Here is a 17400-nt window from a genome sequence, read left to right as displayed (position 1 = left end):
GCCTAATCCCAGGTTTTATACCTGTATCTCCGCCAAGCTTAGAAGCTGGGTTCCCCCCTGCCTTTTTCTCTCAAGAATTTACCTTCTGAAGGTACAGTGGGGGAAAAAAGTATTTGATCCCCTGCTGATTTTGTACGTTTGCCCACTGACAAAGAAAGGATCAGTCTATAATTTTAATGGTAGGTTTATTTGAACAGTGAGAGACAGAATAAAAACAAAAATATCCTGAAAAACGCATGTCACAAATGTTATAAATTGATTTGCATTTTAATGAGGGAAATAAGTATTTGACCACCTCTCAATCAGAAAGATTTCTGGCTCCCAGGTGTCTTTTATACAGGTAACGAGCTGAGATTAGGAGCACACTCTTAAAGGGAGTGCTCCTAACCTCAGCTTGTTACCTGTAAAAAAGACACCTGTCCACAGAAGCAATCAATCCATCAGATTCCAAACTCTCCACCATGGCCAAGAGCAAAGAGCTCTCCAAGGATGTCAGGGACAAGATTGTAGACCTACATAAGGCTGGAATGGGCTACAAGACCATCACCAAGCAGCTTGGTGAGAAGGTGACAACATTTGGTGCGATTATTCGCAAATGGAAGAAACACAAAAGAACTGTCAATATCCCTCGGTCTGGGGCTCCATGCAAGATCTCACCTCGTGGAGTTGCAATGATCATGAGAACGTTGAGGAATCAGCCCAGAACTACACGGGAGGATCTTGTCAATGATCTCAAGGCAGCTGGGACCATAGTCACCAAGAAAACAATTGGTAACACACTACGCCGTGAAGGACTGAAATCCTGCAGCGCCCGCAAGGTCCCCCTGCTCAAGAATACATATACATGCCCGTCTGAAGTCTGCCAATGAACATCTGAATGACTCAGAGGACAACTGGTGAAAGTGTTGTGGTCAGATGAGACCAAAATGGAGCTCTTTGACATCAACTCGCTGTGTTTGGAGGAGGAGGAACGCTGCCTATGACCTCAAGAACACCATCTCCACCGTCAAACATGGAGGTGGAAACATACTTTGGGGTGTTTTTCTGCTAAGGGGACAGGACAACTTCACCGCATCAAAAGGACGATGGACGGGGCCATGTACCGTCAAATCTTGGGTGAGAACCTCCTTCCCTCAGCCAGGGCATTGAAAATGGGTCGTGGATGGATATTCCAGCATGACAATGACCCAAAACACACAGCCAAGGCAACAAAGGAGTGGCTCAAGAAGAAGCACATTAAGGTCCTGGAGTGGCCTAGCCAGTCTCCAGACCTTAATCTCATAGAAAATCTGTGGAGGGAGCTGAAGGTTCGAGTTGCCAAACGTCAGCCTCGAAACCTTAATGACTTGGAGAAGATCTGCAAAGAGGAGTGGGACAAAATCCCTCCTGAGATGTGTACAAACCTGGTGGCCAACTACAAGAAACGTCTGACCTCTGTGATTGCCAACAAGGGTTTTGCCACCAAGTACTAAGTCATGTTTTGCAGAGGGGTCAAATACTTATTTCCCTCATTAAAATGCAAATCATTTTCTAACATTTTTGACATGCATTTTTCTGGATTTTTTTGTTATTCTGTCTCTCACTGTTCAAATAAACCTACTATTAAAATTATAGACTGATCATTTCTTTGTAAGTGGGCAAACGTACAAAATCAGCAGGGGATCAAATACTTTTTTCCCCCACTGTATACTATAGGTTGTTCACCCATAAAATTATTATTTCAGTCAATGTTTATATAAATATGTCGTTCAATAGAGAATTGCAACAGAAAAACAATAGTCCAAACCCTATGCATCTACCATGTATGGTTCAAAAGTTTGTTAATTTACTCGGAGAATTTAGCATGATTAGTGAATAGAACGTCATTATGGTGAAAAACTGGTTGCTGTTTAATAGAACTCCGTCACTGCTCTGCGGGCAGAACGGCACAAACGTCAAATGTCAACTGAAAACTGACGATCTAGGTAGTGGCTGCAGGATTGCGTGCGATAACAGGGGCTTTTTAAAAATGAAATCTGCAGAATACAAAACAAAGAATTTAGCCAATATACAATGAATAAAAATATAAACGTAACATGCAATAATTTCAAAGATTTACAGTTCATATAAGGAAATTAGTCAATCGAAAAAAATTCATTAGGCCCTAATCAATGGATTTCACATGACTGGGAATACAGATATGCATCTGTTGGTCACAGATACCTTTAAAAAAAAAAGGTACAGGTGTGGTTCAGAAAACCAGTCAGTATCTGGTGTGACCACCACAGTATCTGGTGTGACCACCACAACTTATCTTTCACAGAGTTGATCAGGCTGTTAATTGTGGCCTGTGGAATGTTGTCCCATTCTTCAATGGCTGTGCGAAGTTGTTGGAGATATTGGCGGGAACTGGAACACACTGTCGTACACGTCGATCCAGAGCATCCCAAACATACTCAATGGGTGACATGTCTGGTGAGTATGCAGGCCATGGAAGAACTGGGACATTTTAAGCTTCCAGGAATTGTGTACAGATCCTTGCGAAATGGGGCTATGCATTATCATGTTGAAACATGAGGTGATGGTGGCGGATGAATGGAGCGGTGGATGAATGACACGACAATGGGCCTTAGGATTTCGTCACGCATCTCTGTGCATTAAAATTGCAATCAATAAAATGCAATTGTGTTCATTGTTCATAGCTTATGCCTGCCCATATCAGTTGAAACCGGGATTCCCAGCGGCCATCGAAGGTGAGAATTTTCTTACTGAAGTTGGTTACAATGCCGAACTGCAGTCTGGTCAAGACCCTGGTGAGGACCACGAGCACGCTGATGAGGTTCCCGAGACGGTTTCTGACAGTTTGTGCAAAATTTCTTTGGTTGTTGAAACACTCAGTTTCATCAGCTGTCTGGGTGGCTGGTTTCAGACAATCCCACAGGTGAATAAGCCGGATGTGGAGGTTCTGGGCTGGCGTGGTTACACATGTTCTGCGGTTGTGAGGCCGGTTGGACGTACTGCCAAATTCTCGAACTACAGTTTATGCGAGAGAAAAGAAAATCACATTTTCTGGCAACAGATCTGGTTAACATTCCTGCAGTCAGCATGCTAATTGCACGCTCCCTCAAAACTTGAGACAACTGTGGCATTGTGTTGTGTGACAAAACTGCACATTTTAGTGGCCTTTTATTGTTCCCAGCACAAGGTGCACCTGTGTAATGATCACACTGTTTAATCATCTTCTTGATATGCCACACCTGTCAGGTGGATGGATTATCTTGGCAAAAGGGAAATGCTAACTAACAGGGATGTAAACAAATTTGCAGACCAAATTTGAGACATTTCTGGGATATTTTATTTCAGATCATGGAACAACACTTTACATGTTGCGTTTATATTTTTGTTCAGTGTATATATACACATTACCAGTCAAAAGTTTGGACACCTACTATACTCATTCAAGGGTTTTTTATTTTTTACCATTTTCTACATTGTAGAATAGTGAAGACATCAAAACTATGAAATACCACATACGGAATCGTGTATTAACCAAAAAAGTGTTAAATCAAAATATATTTTAAATGTGAAATTCTTCAAAGTAGCCACCCTTTGCCTTGACAGCTATGCACACTCTTTGCATTCTCTCAACCAGCTTCATGAGGTAGTCACCTGGAATGCATTTCAATTAACAGGCGTGCCTTGTTAAAAGTTAATTTATGGAATTTCTTTCCTTCTTAATGCGTTTGAGCCAATCAGTTGTGTTGTGACAAGGTAGGGGTGACATACAGAAGATGGCCCTATTTGTAAAAAGACCAAGTCCTTATAATGGCAAGAACAGCTCAAAGAAGCAAAGAGAAATGACAGTCCATTATTAATTTAAGACATGGTCGGTCAGTCAATACAGAACATTTCTAGAACTTTCAAAGTTTCTTCCAGTGCAGTCGCAAAAACCATCAAGCGCTGTGAGGAAGCTGGCTCTCATGAGGACCACTACAGGAAAGGAAGACCCAGAGTTTCCTCTGCTGCAGAGGATAAGTTCATTAGAGTTACCAGCCTTAGAAATCGCAGCCCAAATAAATCCTTCAGAGTTCAAGTAACAGACACATCTCAACATCAACTGTTAAGAAGAGACAGTGTCAATCAGGGCTTCAAGGTCGAATTGCTGCAAAGAAACCACTACTAACGGACACCAATAATAAGAGACTTGCTTGGGCCAAGAAACACAAGCAATTGACATTAGACCAGTGGACATCTGTCCTGAGGTCTGATGAGTCCAAATTTGAGATTTTTTTGTTCCATTCGCTGTGTCTTAGTGAGACGCAGAGTAGGTGAGTGGATGATCGGCGCATGTGTGGTTCCCACCGTGAAGCATGGAGGAGGTGGTGTGATGGTGTGGGGATGCTTTGCTGGTGACACCGTCTGTGATTTGTTTAGAATTAAAAAAAGGCACACTTAACCAGCATGGCTACCACAGCATTCTGCAGTGATACGCCATCCCATCTGGTTTGCGCTTAGCGGGACTATCATTAGTTTTTAAATAGGACAATGACCCAACACACCTCCAGGCTGTGTAAGGGCGGAGAGTGATGGAGTGCTGTGTCAGATGATCTGGCCTCCACAATCACCCAACCTCAACCCAATTGAGATGTTTTGGGTTGAGTTGGACCACAGAGTTGTTCTGGGATTGATATGCACTTTTCGCAACAAAGTACGTTCATCTCCAGGAGACAGAACTCGTCTCCTTCCTGAGCGGTATGACGGCTGCGTGGTCCCATGGTGTTTATACTTGTGTACTATTGTTTGTACAGATGGTACCTTCAGGCGTTTGGAAATTGCTCCCAAGGATGAACCAGACTTGTGGAGGTCTACAACTTGTTTTCTGAGGTCTTGGCTGATTTCTTTTGATTTTCCCATGATGTCAAGCAAAGAGGCACTGAGTTTGAAGGTAGACCTTGAAATACATCCACAGGTACACCTCAAATTCACTCAAATGATGTCAATTAGCTTTTCAGAAGCTTCTAAAGCCATGACATCCTTTTCTGTAATTTTCCAAGCTGTTTAAAGGCACAGTCAACTTAGGTGTATGTAAACTTCTGACCCACTGGAATTGTGATACAATGAATTATAAGTGAGATAATCTGTCTGTAAACAATTGTTGGAAAAATTACTTGTGTCATGCACAAAGTAGATGTCCTAACCGACTTGCCAAAACTATAGTTTGTTAACAAGAAATTTGTGGAGTGGATGAAAAACGAGTTTTAATGACTCCAACCTAAGTGTATGTAAACTTCCAACTTCAACTGTATATCCTCCCCAAAGAAAATCGGTTCCAATTTTCATGGTGTGATTCATTCCCTTTATGTCGCCATAGAAACGGCCCCTCAACGTTGATTGACCAGGGTTAGAGCAATAGAAAGCCACCTATCTGGTGACAAAAGTGACGTGGGTATCAAGTTGATTTTGATTGGTCCAAAGAGCGGAAACACCTCCAAAATGTTACCACCTCCCAACGCAGAAAATGGAGATACAACCAACAGCTGAGCGGTCTAAACTAGCAATGGTCACAACAAACTAACGTTCTTATTTAATCAACACTGTTAAGTACAAGCATATTAAGGTTGTAATATTGTAGAGAACAATCTAATGATTCATTGTATGTGATTCATAATGATTTAGGGCAGTCTCTTGAATTGAACCGTATTTTACCACATTCTAGAGCAGTGAGTGAACACCCTATATATTATTTATTTTTGTATTTTATTTAACCTTTATTTAACTAGGCAAATCAGTTAAGAAAAAAAATCTTATTTACAATGACGGCCTACCAAAAGGCAAAAGGCCTCCTGCGGGGGTCGGGGGGCCTGGAATATATATTTTAAAAAAATGAAATAAATAAATAAATAAATAAAATATAAATATAGGACAAAAAACATCACAACAAGAGAGACAACACTACATAAAGAGAGACCTAGGACAACAACATAGCAAGGCAGCAATACATGACAACCCTGCATGGTAGCAACACAACATAACAACAACAACAGGGCTTGATTTGATTTAATCATAATTGAAATGTGAGGATTTTTGAAAGAAAAAAACTGCAACACATTCAAATAGTTGCAGTTGTCATTACGAGTACTGGTTGAAAATACATGCGTGAAACAGAGACCTGTGTTCACAAATTAACGCCATGATTTGACATTCCCTGACTCATGAGGATAATAGCCTTGTCATTTAATTAAGGCCTCAACGCAGTGGTTCAACACAACCAGATGGAATGAAGAAAACAACGGCCTATGCGAGAGATCACACAGACATCTATATTTGCATGCCCACCTGATTTTTGGGCTAAATACTGTAAAATAGCAATGACAGCTATACCCCCCCCCTTTCTGTTTAGTCTCAAAAGCAACCAGAATCTTCTTCCTCGCCGCCCGCCATCTGAAAATAGACGTTGTCTTTTTCTATGTCGCAGTTTGTTATGTTCTTGTTTTCTTCCGTTCCCATTTCTTGATCCTTCAGATCTGAGAGGTTAGTGGCGTGCTAGAGCTAGTGCAGTGCGGCGGGAGCGGGGCCCGAGCTATAAAAAGACCCAGAGTCTTCCCTCTGCCATGCATTATTCATGGGCATCACCTTCCATCAAGTGGTAGAAACCTCAAGGATGTCTAACTTTAGGTTGTGTGTCTGAAAAAGGGGAAGACAAGAGGAGCCAGGCTGAGGCAACGTTCCCTCTCTGTTGCTGAGGTGTATAATTTATTCCTGGTTCAGATGACATCAAATACTTGTACCCTCTTGAGTGTTGCAGTTTGCATCTACGATGCTTAAGGGAAAGAGAGAGATGTTTTATCTTCCTTCCCGCTCTCCCTCTCGTCTTTCTAGCTCAGTCATAACGAGCGCCAGCACCTGTTACATCCATAAAGATGACATTCAACAACAACAACCTGTACAACGCAGCAGAGTGCTCCGAAAAACAAGCTCGCTAAACGGTGAGACAAACTTTTGGGACAGACCTATGGAGCAATCACGAGCAACGTTGTTGTTCAGGCTACGCTATTCCACAGATGCTGTTTATGGTTTGCTACATTCCATCTGGATAGATCAGTTCATATCAGTGTCAGAACCGGTGTATGACACTCACTGTAAACAGTTTTTGTTTGTCTATCGTGTTTTCTGGGGCACCGGAGCGAGACGCGAGAGAGACTAGCGCAGACCAGTATGACAAGGAGGCCATTATTTCAAACTTTTGGCTGCAACTCTGAAAATATTATGCAATGCCTTCTGGATTGATTCACTGTAGACCTCTGTGTAGCCCAGAGTTGAGCGCATTTTAAGAAAGCATATAGCGGGGCAGGGCCGAACTTAATACCACAAAGGCAGCCATTATTTGCAACAAAAAATGCTGAATGTATCTTAAAGAGGCCGTTCTTGGAAAACAGCTTTTACAAAGGTCAATTTGGTAGGTCATATTTTGATATTCGAGATGTCCAGGGCAGATTGTTTTGACGCAGCTGACCTCGGTAACGGTGTGTGTGGTAAATATTATGCCCCCTCGTTGCTGTGCCTCGTGGTCGCTCAGGGAGGTTCAGGTGGCAGTGGCACAGCCGTGGCAAAACGCTAGGTATCTGCACTGTCATTCCCCGCACGTCCGCTTTCCAAGAGCGCCCGCGAGGTCCCAGATAGCCCCAGCCAGAGCACACAGAGGCTGCAGTAAACAAGTCCCTCTAGTCTGGGCAGGGAGGAGGGAGTGGGGTGGAATGAAATCCAGTGACCGCTACGTGCAGAGTCACCACTCACCACCAATCACCCACTACTGGAAGGCCCTTTATGACACGAGTCGACAGATGGCGAAAAACAGTCAGCGAAAAGACCTGCGACAGTCAGCCAGCGCAGGAGTGTCAGCCAGATTGAATTTATGCTATTCCATACTGACCTACATTCATATGTGAGGGGGCCATTGAAATATAAGTTAATGACGCCGTGTCCGGTGACATTCTGTGTGGCACAAAGGGGGTGCTTGAGCTCTGTTTGGCTGGATAATGTGGCAGCGCATGGTGTCTGTTAAACTGCATTAGTTATAATATGAGCAGAACCATTTTGGCCATTTCACTCTGGGTGGCAGGGACTAAGTAGCTCTTTGGGAGAGAGAGAGAAGGAAAAAAATATCTGGGAAAACTGCTGACAGCTTTTTGGCCGGAGGGGTGGAATTCTGAAATGCCTCTGTATGACAGGCCAGGGTCATTCCCTAGTCAGGGAGCAGACTTTCCCTGACCCTGTGTTTGTAAGAAACGACTTTGAGGACTGTGGGGGGGAGGGGGGTGCGCGTTGCTACCCCGAACCCTCTCACTGTCTGGGGGGGGGGTAACTCATCCCCAGTCTAAGCAGCATGGTAAAGGGGAGGGGTGAGGTGAGGTGTGTGTGTGTGGGGGGGTTCTGCTGGAGGGAGGGAAAGGGCGAGAGGGAGAAGCGTGAGGAGAAAATCGATACGGCTGCTGTGAGTCACTCGCCACTGTGCCTTTTGGCCGGGCTGGAGGCAGCGTTGGGGGGGGGGGGGGGGAATCAAAACGGACGCCTTTACAAAACTAATAACCATCAGTGTGGCTGCCCTCCAGACAGACGTGTCAGTCGGTTGTGCTCTGATAGAGAGAGCCAGGCACAGCAGGCCAGGACAGAGCTGTAGCAGAGCAGGTTGGAGCACACAGGGCTGGGCTGCTTGGTAACAACACAAACTGCCACAGGGCCTGATGAGTGGGGAGCTGAAGTACTAAAGGCAATGGGAAGACACGATCAGGTAAATGGAGAAGGTGTGGGAGTATTTCTGTGCTTTTAGATAAAAGCAGATTCAGAGCAAGGCTATTCTGTATGACTAGGGGATGTTCTGATGGCAACTGAAAAGTCCATTATAACTTGCATTGTAGAAGAGTTCTTATAAATCCGAATTTAGGGACATTAACAACTCCCTCAATGCTGACTCATTTGATCAAAAATCTGTCCCACAGTTCCTCATGTGAATGAAGAAAACTATTGTTTTCGTCTGAGGAAGTGACAGAAGCGACACAAGGGCAGTATATTTTCCTATCCACTCGAACAGAGTCGGAGTCTCCAAATGTCCTTGGGGTTGGTTAAATATCTGCCAGCTGGGGCATTTTTTCTTTTGTGTGTCGTCGTGAAAGAAAGAACAGAGCCCGATCTTGAATCAATCATATGTACAATGAATCCAATAAGCATGACGGGAGAATGCACCTGGGGTCCTTGGGCGACGGCTGGCTGTGGTGGTGCCCGCTTGAGCGGCCACTCCATTCCCGCTGCTCTGTGTCACGTCTTTCAACAGATGCCACGTTACAGAATAGGTAATTAATAGCACAGTGGGCCAGCTTGTCTGAATCTCTCTCACACACACACACGGCCACAATATGTCTCCATTTGCCTCCCAGGAGCAGCGGGCCCTGGCCACTTTACTGTAGGCCACGCTTCACCTAATTATGCCAATCAAACAGAGGTTCAGTGGGAGGGGTTGGGCCAGGGGGAAGAGCGAGGTGGGCTAGACTGTCGATTTTCATTCACACAGCCCTCGCTCATGCCTCTTTTACACAATTTGCAAGAGCGGAGAAGGTTTTACATATTGATATTGACCCGTGCAATGGCAGAGAGGCACCTCGTACACAGCTTCATCCGCTAAACGTCGGCTTGGTCGTTGCTGGCCACAATTGCCCTTGTCAAAACTAAAATCTGCTTGGTTTACCAGCCATGAGCACCAAGCCACAAACCCCAGTTGCAGAGGTTTCACCGCCAGCTTTCCTTTTCCTAGATTGTTTTTATTCTTCCCCACCACCAATAATAGAAGGCTATTTGAAGAGGGTAACATATCTGTGAGGAACTATTTTGCCTCTGCCTTTACTGTTATTCTCGAAGGCAATTTGTATTCATCTACAATTTTCCATAGTAAAAGACATTCTCAGTTTCTTCAAAGTGTTGCATAATTCTCCAATATTCATAGCACAATGGCTTCAGCCGCCTCAGTATCTCCCCTCAGGGTGCTGAGCAGATTTAAACAGTTGTATTTAGTGCTGGCCAGACTCTGGGGAGGGCACCAAGGCCACATGATGCTTTAGTGGGCTGCTAACGTGGCGGCTGTGTTTTAGCACTGATAGACCCCCGCTGCATTTAAATCAGCATCTTAACAAACATGTTCCCAACCTCCCCTCCTCCTCCGCTGGAGAGAGAGAGAAATGTTACCTGAGACAAGCAATTTACCTTTTTTTGTTGTTTGCCTGACCTAGAGAAAACAATTTCAAAGGGTCTTCCTGCGGTCTTAACAGCTTCGCTTGAACAGGTAGGCACCAGGCCGCCTTTTTTCCCTCAGAAGATGAATTGGCGAGCTGTCTACTTCAGACAGGGCGAGTAGTTGTGTTTCTGTAATGGGACACTGGAAGTGTCTTTGATTAATGAAAGAGCGATACTGAGCTGTTAGGGAACCCAGTGCACTGAGAGAGCGATTGAGCGGCGGATACGTGCCGACAGATCCCGGATCCCGGTGAGAAGAAGGGGGTTGGGGGATGAGGAGGAGTCCGGATATGTTTCTCTCTCCATTGTGGGGGCCCGAGTCGCGCAGAGAAATGGGTGTCAAAATGGGCGTCAGACACATTCCTCCAGCCCCAATGAGAAGTTGTAATTGAGGCTCCCTCTCACTGATAACGACCAGAGTGTTTGGTGACTGATACAGAACACAAACCAGTACAGCCTCAATGGACGTGGACACTGTTCCATTTCATACACCAATTCTCAACGGGAGACCTTAAAGCCCAAATGAAAAAGGAATGCATTTTTCCCAAAAGCACAACTAAGGGAAGCAATGACAGTGCTGCCGAGAGCTTGACAATGATTTAGAAGTCGTTTTTTTTACACATTGTCCATTTTGGAAGCCAAGTACGAGATGTTCTACCACTTGGTTGTCTAAAAATGTTTTGTTCCATCTCTCCTTTTGACTTTCCCCCCGTCTGGGATAAGTCACAAACCTCAGGGAGAAAAAAAATACATGATTTTAAAACATGCTTTTTTACAAAAACACACAGAGCTAGAAAGGTTCATATTTACAGAAATGCCCAACAATGTTAAGGTTAGAATACAAGAACACTGTATTTTCCTGTCTGCTGCCAAGTGGCTATTCCTCAGAGAAAATAAAAATGAAACAAACAATTATCTTCTGGGAACAGCTGAATGTCCGCTCATGTGGCATTTCTCCTGGCCAAATATTGCATTTATAAATAACTTTTGTTACAAATAATTCATTTATGAAAATAAAGACTGAAGTAATGGAACAAGCTCATTGATAGAGACCACACATCACAAGACAGCTGCAAATAATGCTTCCAACAAAGCCTTGTTGTTGTTTGTAGTTTTGCTAATACACATTTATTGGCCAATGGTATTATTACTGTTTTAAAAGGCAAGAACACATTTTATTGAGCTGATTAGTTTGCCAGGGATTTTTTTGTTGTTGACATGTCTGGAGAACACATTATGATGAAGGGGTTTTCCTGTGAGAAGGCACTTATTAACCCTCTGGAGCATCACGTCATGCCAAAATGTTCCAAGATGGGTTTTCTTTTGTGTTATGGTGTTTCTCTCTCACCCCAACCCCCCCCCCCCCCTTCTTTCTTTTGGTGCGTAGGACCTCGATTGGATTATTTTGGGGGGCACAGAAGAAAGGATGTTTATGTTGGCCTTGTTTCCAGGCGGCGAGCCCTCCAGAGGGAGTGCATTCTTCACCCAAAGCATGACTAAAGGTATGTGAACCATCTGGACAAAGCCACTGGCCACAATGGCCCTACACAGCCCAGTCCCATGGCCAGGCCCGGGCTCACACAGTGGCCTTTCATTGAGTGGGCCCAGCACCTAGATATACATCTGCTCCTGTGGGGTCAACCATTTCCACTGTTATCCAGTCAGTGTGTGTGTGTGTGCGCACCCCCAGTGCGTGTGAGTATGCGTGCACCCTGGTCCTTTTCCTGGCCCAAGCAGGGTGAATAGGGCCATTTGTGAGTGTGTGTGCGGAGTGGTGTGATGCCGTGACTCTGTAAATCAATAAACGACTCACTGGTCAGTTATGAACAATGCACAAAAGCAATGTGAGAAGTCTGACCTAATGTTTAAAAGTGCAAACACACTTAAAAAAAAACACCTCACACGTGCGCAATACACCTAGATAAAAATGTAACACTTGAAATTCATTCCAGGAATGCTCATTAGAGGCAACACCTGGCGCTCATGGAACGTCATGTGAGCCAATCATTACTGTGCACATCTGCAGGGAATAGGGATGCTTGGACTATACTCTGACAGTGGGATCTATACTATTCTCTACGAACAAGCTTGATGCCTGCTATAATGTCTCTGAGTCGTCCTGGGCAATGTGCCTGACTAGATAACACAGGAGGAGGGAGCAGCTGATGCTAATAACGAAGCCAAATTTGATAATCACCTGAGACAGTCAATTTGCTAATAAGGGATTCGAATTAATTCATCAATGTGCATTTCGGCCGGCAGTATTGTCAAGAGCAGTCAAGTGCCGTTTGCGCTCTCTCCCCTCTCTGTTGTTGTCTTCAACGCAAGAGTAGCTCAAAACGTTGATATCAATTTCGCTCAGCGCATGAGAGAATTGTGTTCGTGGAGAAAGACAACAATTAAAGTTCAAGTGGGCTTACCACCAGACGCGTGGCTCTATCGGTCTTAACTGATGGATAGCGGTTGCACTGTTAAGAATGTATATAATAGGCAACTGACTCCGCGTTGGGGGAGTAATGAAGCTGCCATTGGCCCCACATGATGGTAATACATCATAGTACAGGAAAAGAACAACTTGCATACATTCAGGGTGAAAGTTTAAACAGGAAGAATAAACTATGAGATCATAACATGTTCCATACCGCAGAGATGAGCCAGTGGTTTTAAAAAACAGATCTCATAAAACAACAAGGACCAAATAAATTAATTTTACTTTTAATTTATGAAAACGTATAATTGCATACCTATCCTTCTGACATGCTATAATCTGCATGAAAACAATTATAATAGAAGAGCTGTCTTATTTCAATTTAAGATCCTCAGACGCAGTAATTATAAACTAAGCTGAGAGAGGCCCATTCAGCTTATCAATGGATTACTCCCCGTCGGTATTGTCCATTCTATGTGGACAATATGCCCATTCTATGCGTTCAGGTCAGGGTTGAGGCTTAGGTAAACTGAACGCTGTGGTGGTCATGTCGAAGGCAGTAGTGCCCTCTGGGCTGAAACTTAGCCGCCCCTCTCCCCTTCAGGAAACCAACGGGTTAAACTGAGTCAGGGCGGGAGGGGGGGAGGGAGAGAGAGGAAGAGAAGGCTGGGAGAAGAGCTCACCCACAGAGGGGGCTAAGTAAGTACAAATGCTGACGAAGGAGTGAGCGGACGGACGTATAAAGCCCCTTTTTACTCCCCTTTTCAATCCTGTGACCTAAAGAGACCTCCACCACACAGGGTAAAACACACATTTAAATACATTCATGCTATTTTGATGTTGATGTCATTATCTATACTTGTTTAATAGTGAAATAATAGGCAAATATATCAGAAGTGAATGTATAGATGAGTACTGATTATTTATTAATCCAATAATTTTGTTATTTTTTTCTCATTTTAATACAAATAAAACAGAACAGCCATTACCACCTACACCTACTGAAGGAAGTGTCTGTATCCTAAATTGTTCAAATGTTATTGGGTCATGGACAAGACAACATGCAAAAAAAAATTCCATTGCTGGAGTTGGAGGGGGAAGGAATTTATGGAGGGGAGGGCTGGGGGTCAGAGGTGAACCCTAGCATTCAACAGTCAGCCTAAAAGCCAGAGATAAGAGCTGAAAGCATCCTGTGTGTGCCTGATACCAGCCCCTGGGCAAACAGATACAGTAAAAGGTTGACCAACTGGAATCCTCCACTCTCTTAGGGGCCAGAGTTTCGAGCTCTTCTTAAAGTCAAACTGGGTCAGGGAGGGAGGGGTCAGGGATTGGCCAGAGTGGTCAGTCATTCATCAGCCACGCCCTAATGGGCCAGGCTTTATTCTGTTACTATAAATGATCTTCGTCACAGGGAGAATAGCCACAAGCGGACAATGCAAGGCAGGCATCCATTTCGAACATGTCAATTGGATCTAAATAAGGGGTCGCGGGGGTCGTCCGGACACTCACCACTCCCCGAGAGCCTATTTGGGTATCGGCTCCGGTGTTTACTTATCTTCGGTGTGCGTGACAGTACAGAACAAGGGCCTGGGTCTTTGGGATTTTTTTGGGGTGGGGGTAGAGGGCAGGTGGTGACAAGGTCTTGTCTTTTGAGCTGACAACTGAGCGTGCCACATCCCTTAACCCTAACGCACACTATCTGGCACCAGCCAAATACCAGAATCAATCTCACTTCACTCAGGTGGTTTGGCACTGTCGTTGGTTTCCGCTGAGGAATGGTAAGCATGTTTGTGGCGGAGTAAATAGTCAGAAACTGTTCTTTCCAGAGGTCACCTGGACTTTTAGGAATTACTTCATGTATTTACAAGTTGACTGACATTTAAAGATTGATTCATTGCGGTCTACTGCGCAGTGTTGAACAGTGACCTCAAATATATTCATAAAGTATGGAAATACTAAAGGCCTGGACTTTTGTAAGTCATGCACCCAGTGATCTCTAGTATGCTGTGTGACATCCGTTTCTACACCGGCTAACAATACAAAAGGAGAGCGGGTCTTCTTTTCTTTCACTACCCCTTCCTTATTTCCACCCTGCCTGCCTGCCGAAGGCTCGTCAGCAGCTTCTCCTCTCCACAGCTCTAGCATGGCACGACGTCGCTGACACAGGAAGTGGTTGGTCACACCGACATACAGTATGTGTCACACACAAACAGGCACGCACATTAGCACACACACAATTATAGTCGAATGTCTATTAAAGTGGGCTTTTCTCAAAGCAGGTCTATTCTTGGAACAAAACACAATAATTGATTCGAAAAGGGATTAATTCTTACGCCCGAACCACGCTGGAAAATAAATCCTCCTCGAGACTGCATTTCCAAGCCAATTGTTCTATTAAATTGACACTATACCGCATTCCTCCGCAAAATGGGCCATGTTCAGCTGGTGTTTGCTGGCGAGTCCGCTGCCGTGTTTCAATAACAGAAATACAACAGTAATTGTTCCGGCGTCTTTAGAAGCATTGAAATGAGATCCTTTCAAGACGTCTCTTGCTTGTTTCCTGTTGGCAACATCCTGGCCACCAAACAAAAGCAACTGAGGCAGAGAACTGTGGCTGGCATTGGAACATAACAATATCCCTATTTAATTAGCTCCGTTACAAAGGAGAGCTTGCTGTTGTCGTCACTGTTGTAAAGGTATACATTAGTGGACCAGCAAATACACTCTACTGCCTAAGCCCAGGCAATGTACAGCTCTGTATCCTCCAACCGGGGAGTAGAATCAATGTACGTTAGATACCTTGACCTGGTAAGACATGACAAGTATGACAATATTGCTCAAAAACACACGTTTTTGGAGGACTCTGACCACAGAGCTTTGTGATGTAGGCCTGGGTCCCTAAAACAGACTCTGTCTCCATTGATAACACCAACACTCGGAAAACATTCAGACCCCTTGACTTTTTCCCCAAAAAATTATTTACAGCCTTACTCTAAAATTGTTTTTCCCCTCATCAATCCACACAATACCCCATAGAAAGTTTAGCAAATTTAAAACAAATAAACTGAAATATTACATTAACTTAAGTATTCAGACTCTTTACTCAGTACTTTGTTGAAGCGCCTTTGGCAGCGATTACAGCATCGAGTCTTCTTGGGTATGACGCTACAGGTTTGGCACACCTGCATTTGGGTAGTTTCTCCCATTCTTCTCTGCAGATCCTCTCAAGTTCTGTCGGGTTGGATGGGGAGCGTTGCTGCACAGCTATTTTCAGGTCTCTCCAGATATGTTAGATCGGGTTCAAGTCCGGGCTCTGGCTGGGCCACTCAAGGACATTCAGAGATTTGTCCCAAAGCCACTCCTGCATTGTCTTGGCTGTGTGCTTCGTTGTCTGTTGAAAGGTGAACCTTCGGCCCCAGTCGGAGGTCCTGAGCGCTCTGGAGAAGGTTTTCATCAAGGTTCTTTCTGTACTTTGCTCCTTCTCCCAGTCCCTGCCGCTGAAAACCATCCCCACAGCATGATGCTGCCAACACCATGCTTCACCGTAGGGATGGTGCCAGGTTTCCTCCAGACATAACGCTTGTCATTCAAGCCAAAAAGAGTTCAATCTTGGTTTCATTAGACCAGAGAATCGTGTTTCTCATGGTCTGAGAGTATTTAGGTGCCTTTTGGCAAACTTCAAGTTGGCTGTCACTTGAGGAGTGGCTTCCTTCTGGCCACTCTACCACAAAGGCCTGATTGGTGGAGTGCTGCAGAGGCGGTTGTCCTTCTGGAAGGTTCTCCCATCTCTACAGAGGAACTCTAGAGCTCTGTCAGAGTGACCATTGGGTTCTTGGTCACCTCCCTGACCAAGGCCCCCCCCCCAGTTTGCTCAATTTGGCAGAGCGAGCGGCCAGCTCTCGGGAAGAGTCTTGGTGGTTCCAAACTTGTTCCATTGAAGAATGATAGAGGCCACTGTGTTCTTGGGGACCTTCAATGCTGCAGAAATGTTTTGGTACCCTTCCCCAGATCTGTGCCTTTACACAATCCTGTCTAGGAGCTCTACGGACAATTCCTTCAACCTCAAGGCTTGGTTTTTGCTCTGACATGCACTGTCAACTTATATAGACAGATGTGTGCCTTTCCAAATCATGTTCAAATCAATTGAATTTACCACAGGTGGACTCCAATCAAGTTGTAGAAACATCTTAAGGATGATCAATGAAAACAGGATGCACCTGAGCTCAATTTTAAGTGTCATAGCAAAGGGTCTGAATACTTATGTAAATATGGTATTTCTTATTTTTATTTATAGATTTGCAAAAAACTATTTTTGCTTTGTCCAAATAAGGTATTGTGTGTAAATCGCTGAGGATTATTATTATTCATCCATTTTAGAATAAGGCTGTAACTTAACAAAATGTGGAAAAAGTGAAGGGGTCTGAATACTTTCCTTAGGCACTGTATATTTAAATGTCTCTCTCTCGGGGAGTGTTCGCTTGAACCAGAGTAAACACACCGAGAAGCATCAGGTTTAGGCCCAGGAGATTAGGGCTGGCTGCGCCACAAGAGCCCACCAGAGAAAAGAGAGAATGCCCAATGCTGCAGCAGAGCCGATAGACCTGTAGAACTACCACTACATTTCCTTCACTCAATGAACTAAACAAAACTTCTCCCATTATGGATAACTCACCGAAATGTTCTCAGAAAAAAAGTGCAAATCGCTGGAAATT

At 44.3% G+C, this 17400-nt stretch overlaps 1 protein-coding gene across 2 annotated transcripts in view; it reads right to left on the bottom strand.

The window, feature by feature from the left end:
* LOC106567727 (zinc finger and BTB domain-containing protein 16-A) overlaps positions 1 to 17400 on the bottom strand; it is a 130203-nt gene that overhangs the window by 85441 nt on the left and 27362 nt on the right. The window lies entirely within an intron of this gene.

The sequence above is a fragment of the Salmo salar genome, chromosome 13 (assembly GCF_965601325.2).
Source record: "Salmo salar chromosome 13, fSalSal1, whole genome shotgun sequence".
NCBI lineage: Eukaryota > Metazoa > Chordata > Actinopteri > Salmoniformes > Salmonidae > Salmo > Salmo salar.
The sequence above is the reverse complement of the archived record's forward strand: the minus strand, read 5'-3'. Positions and strand labels throughout refer to the sequence as shown.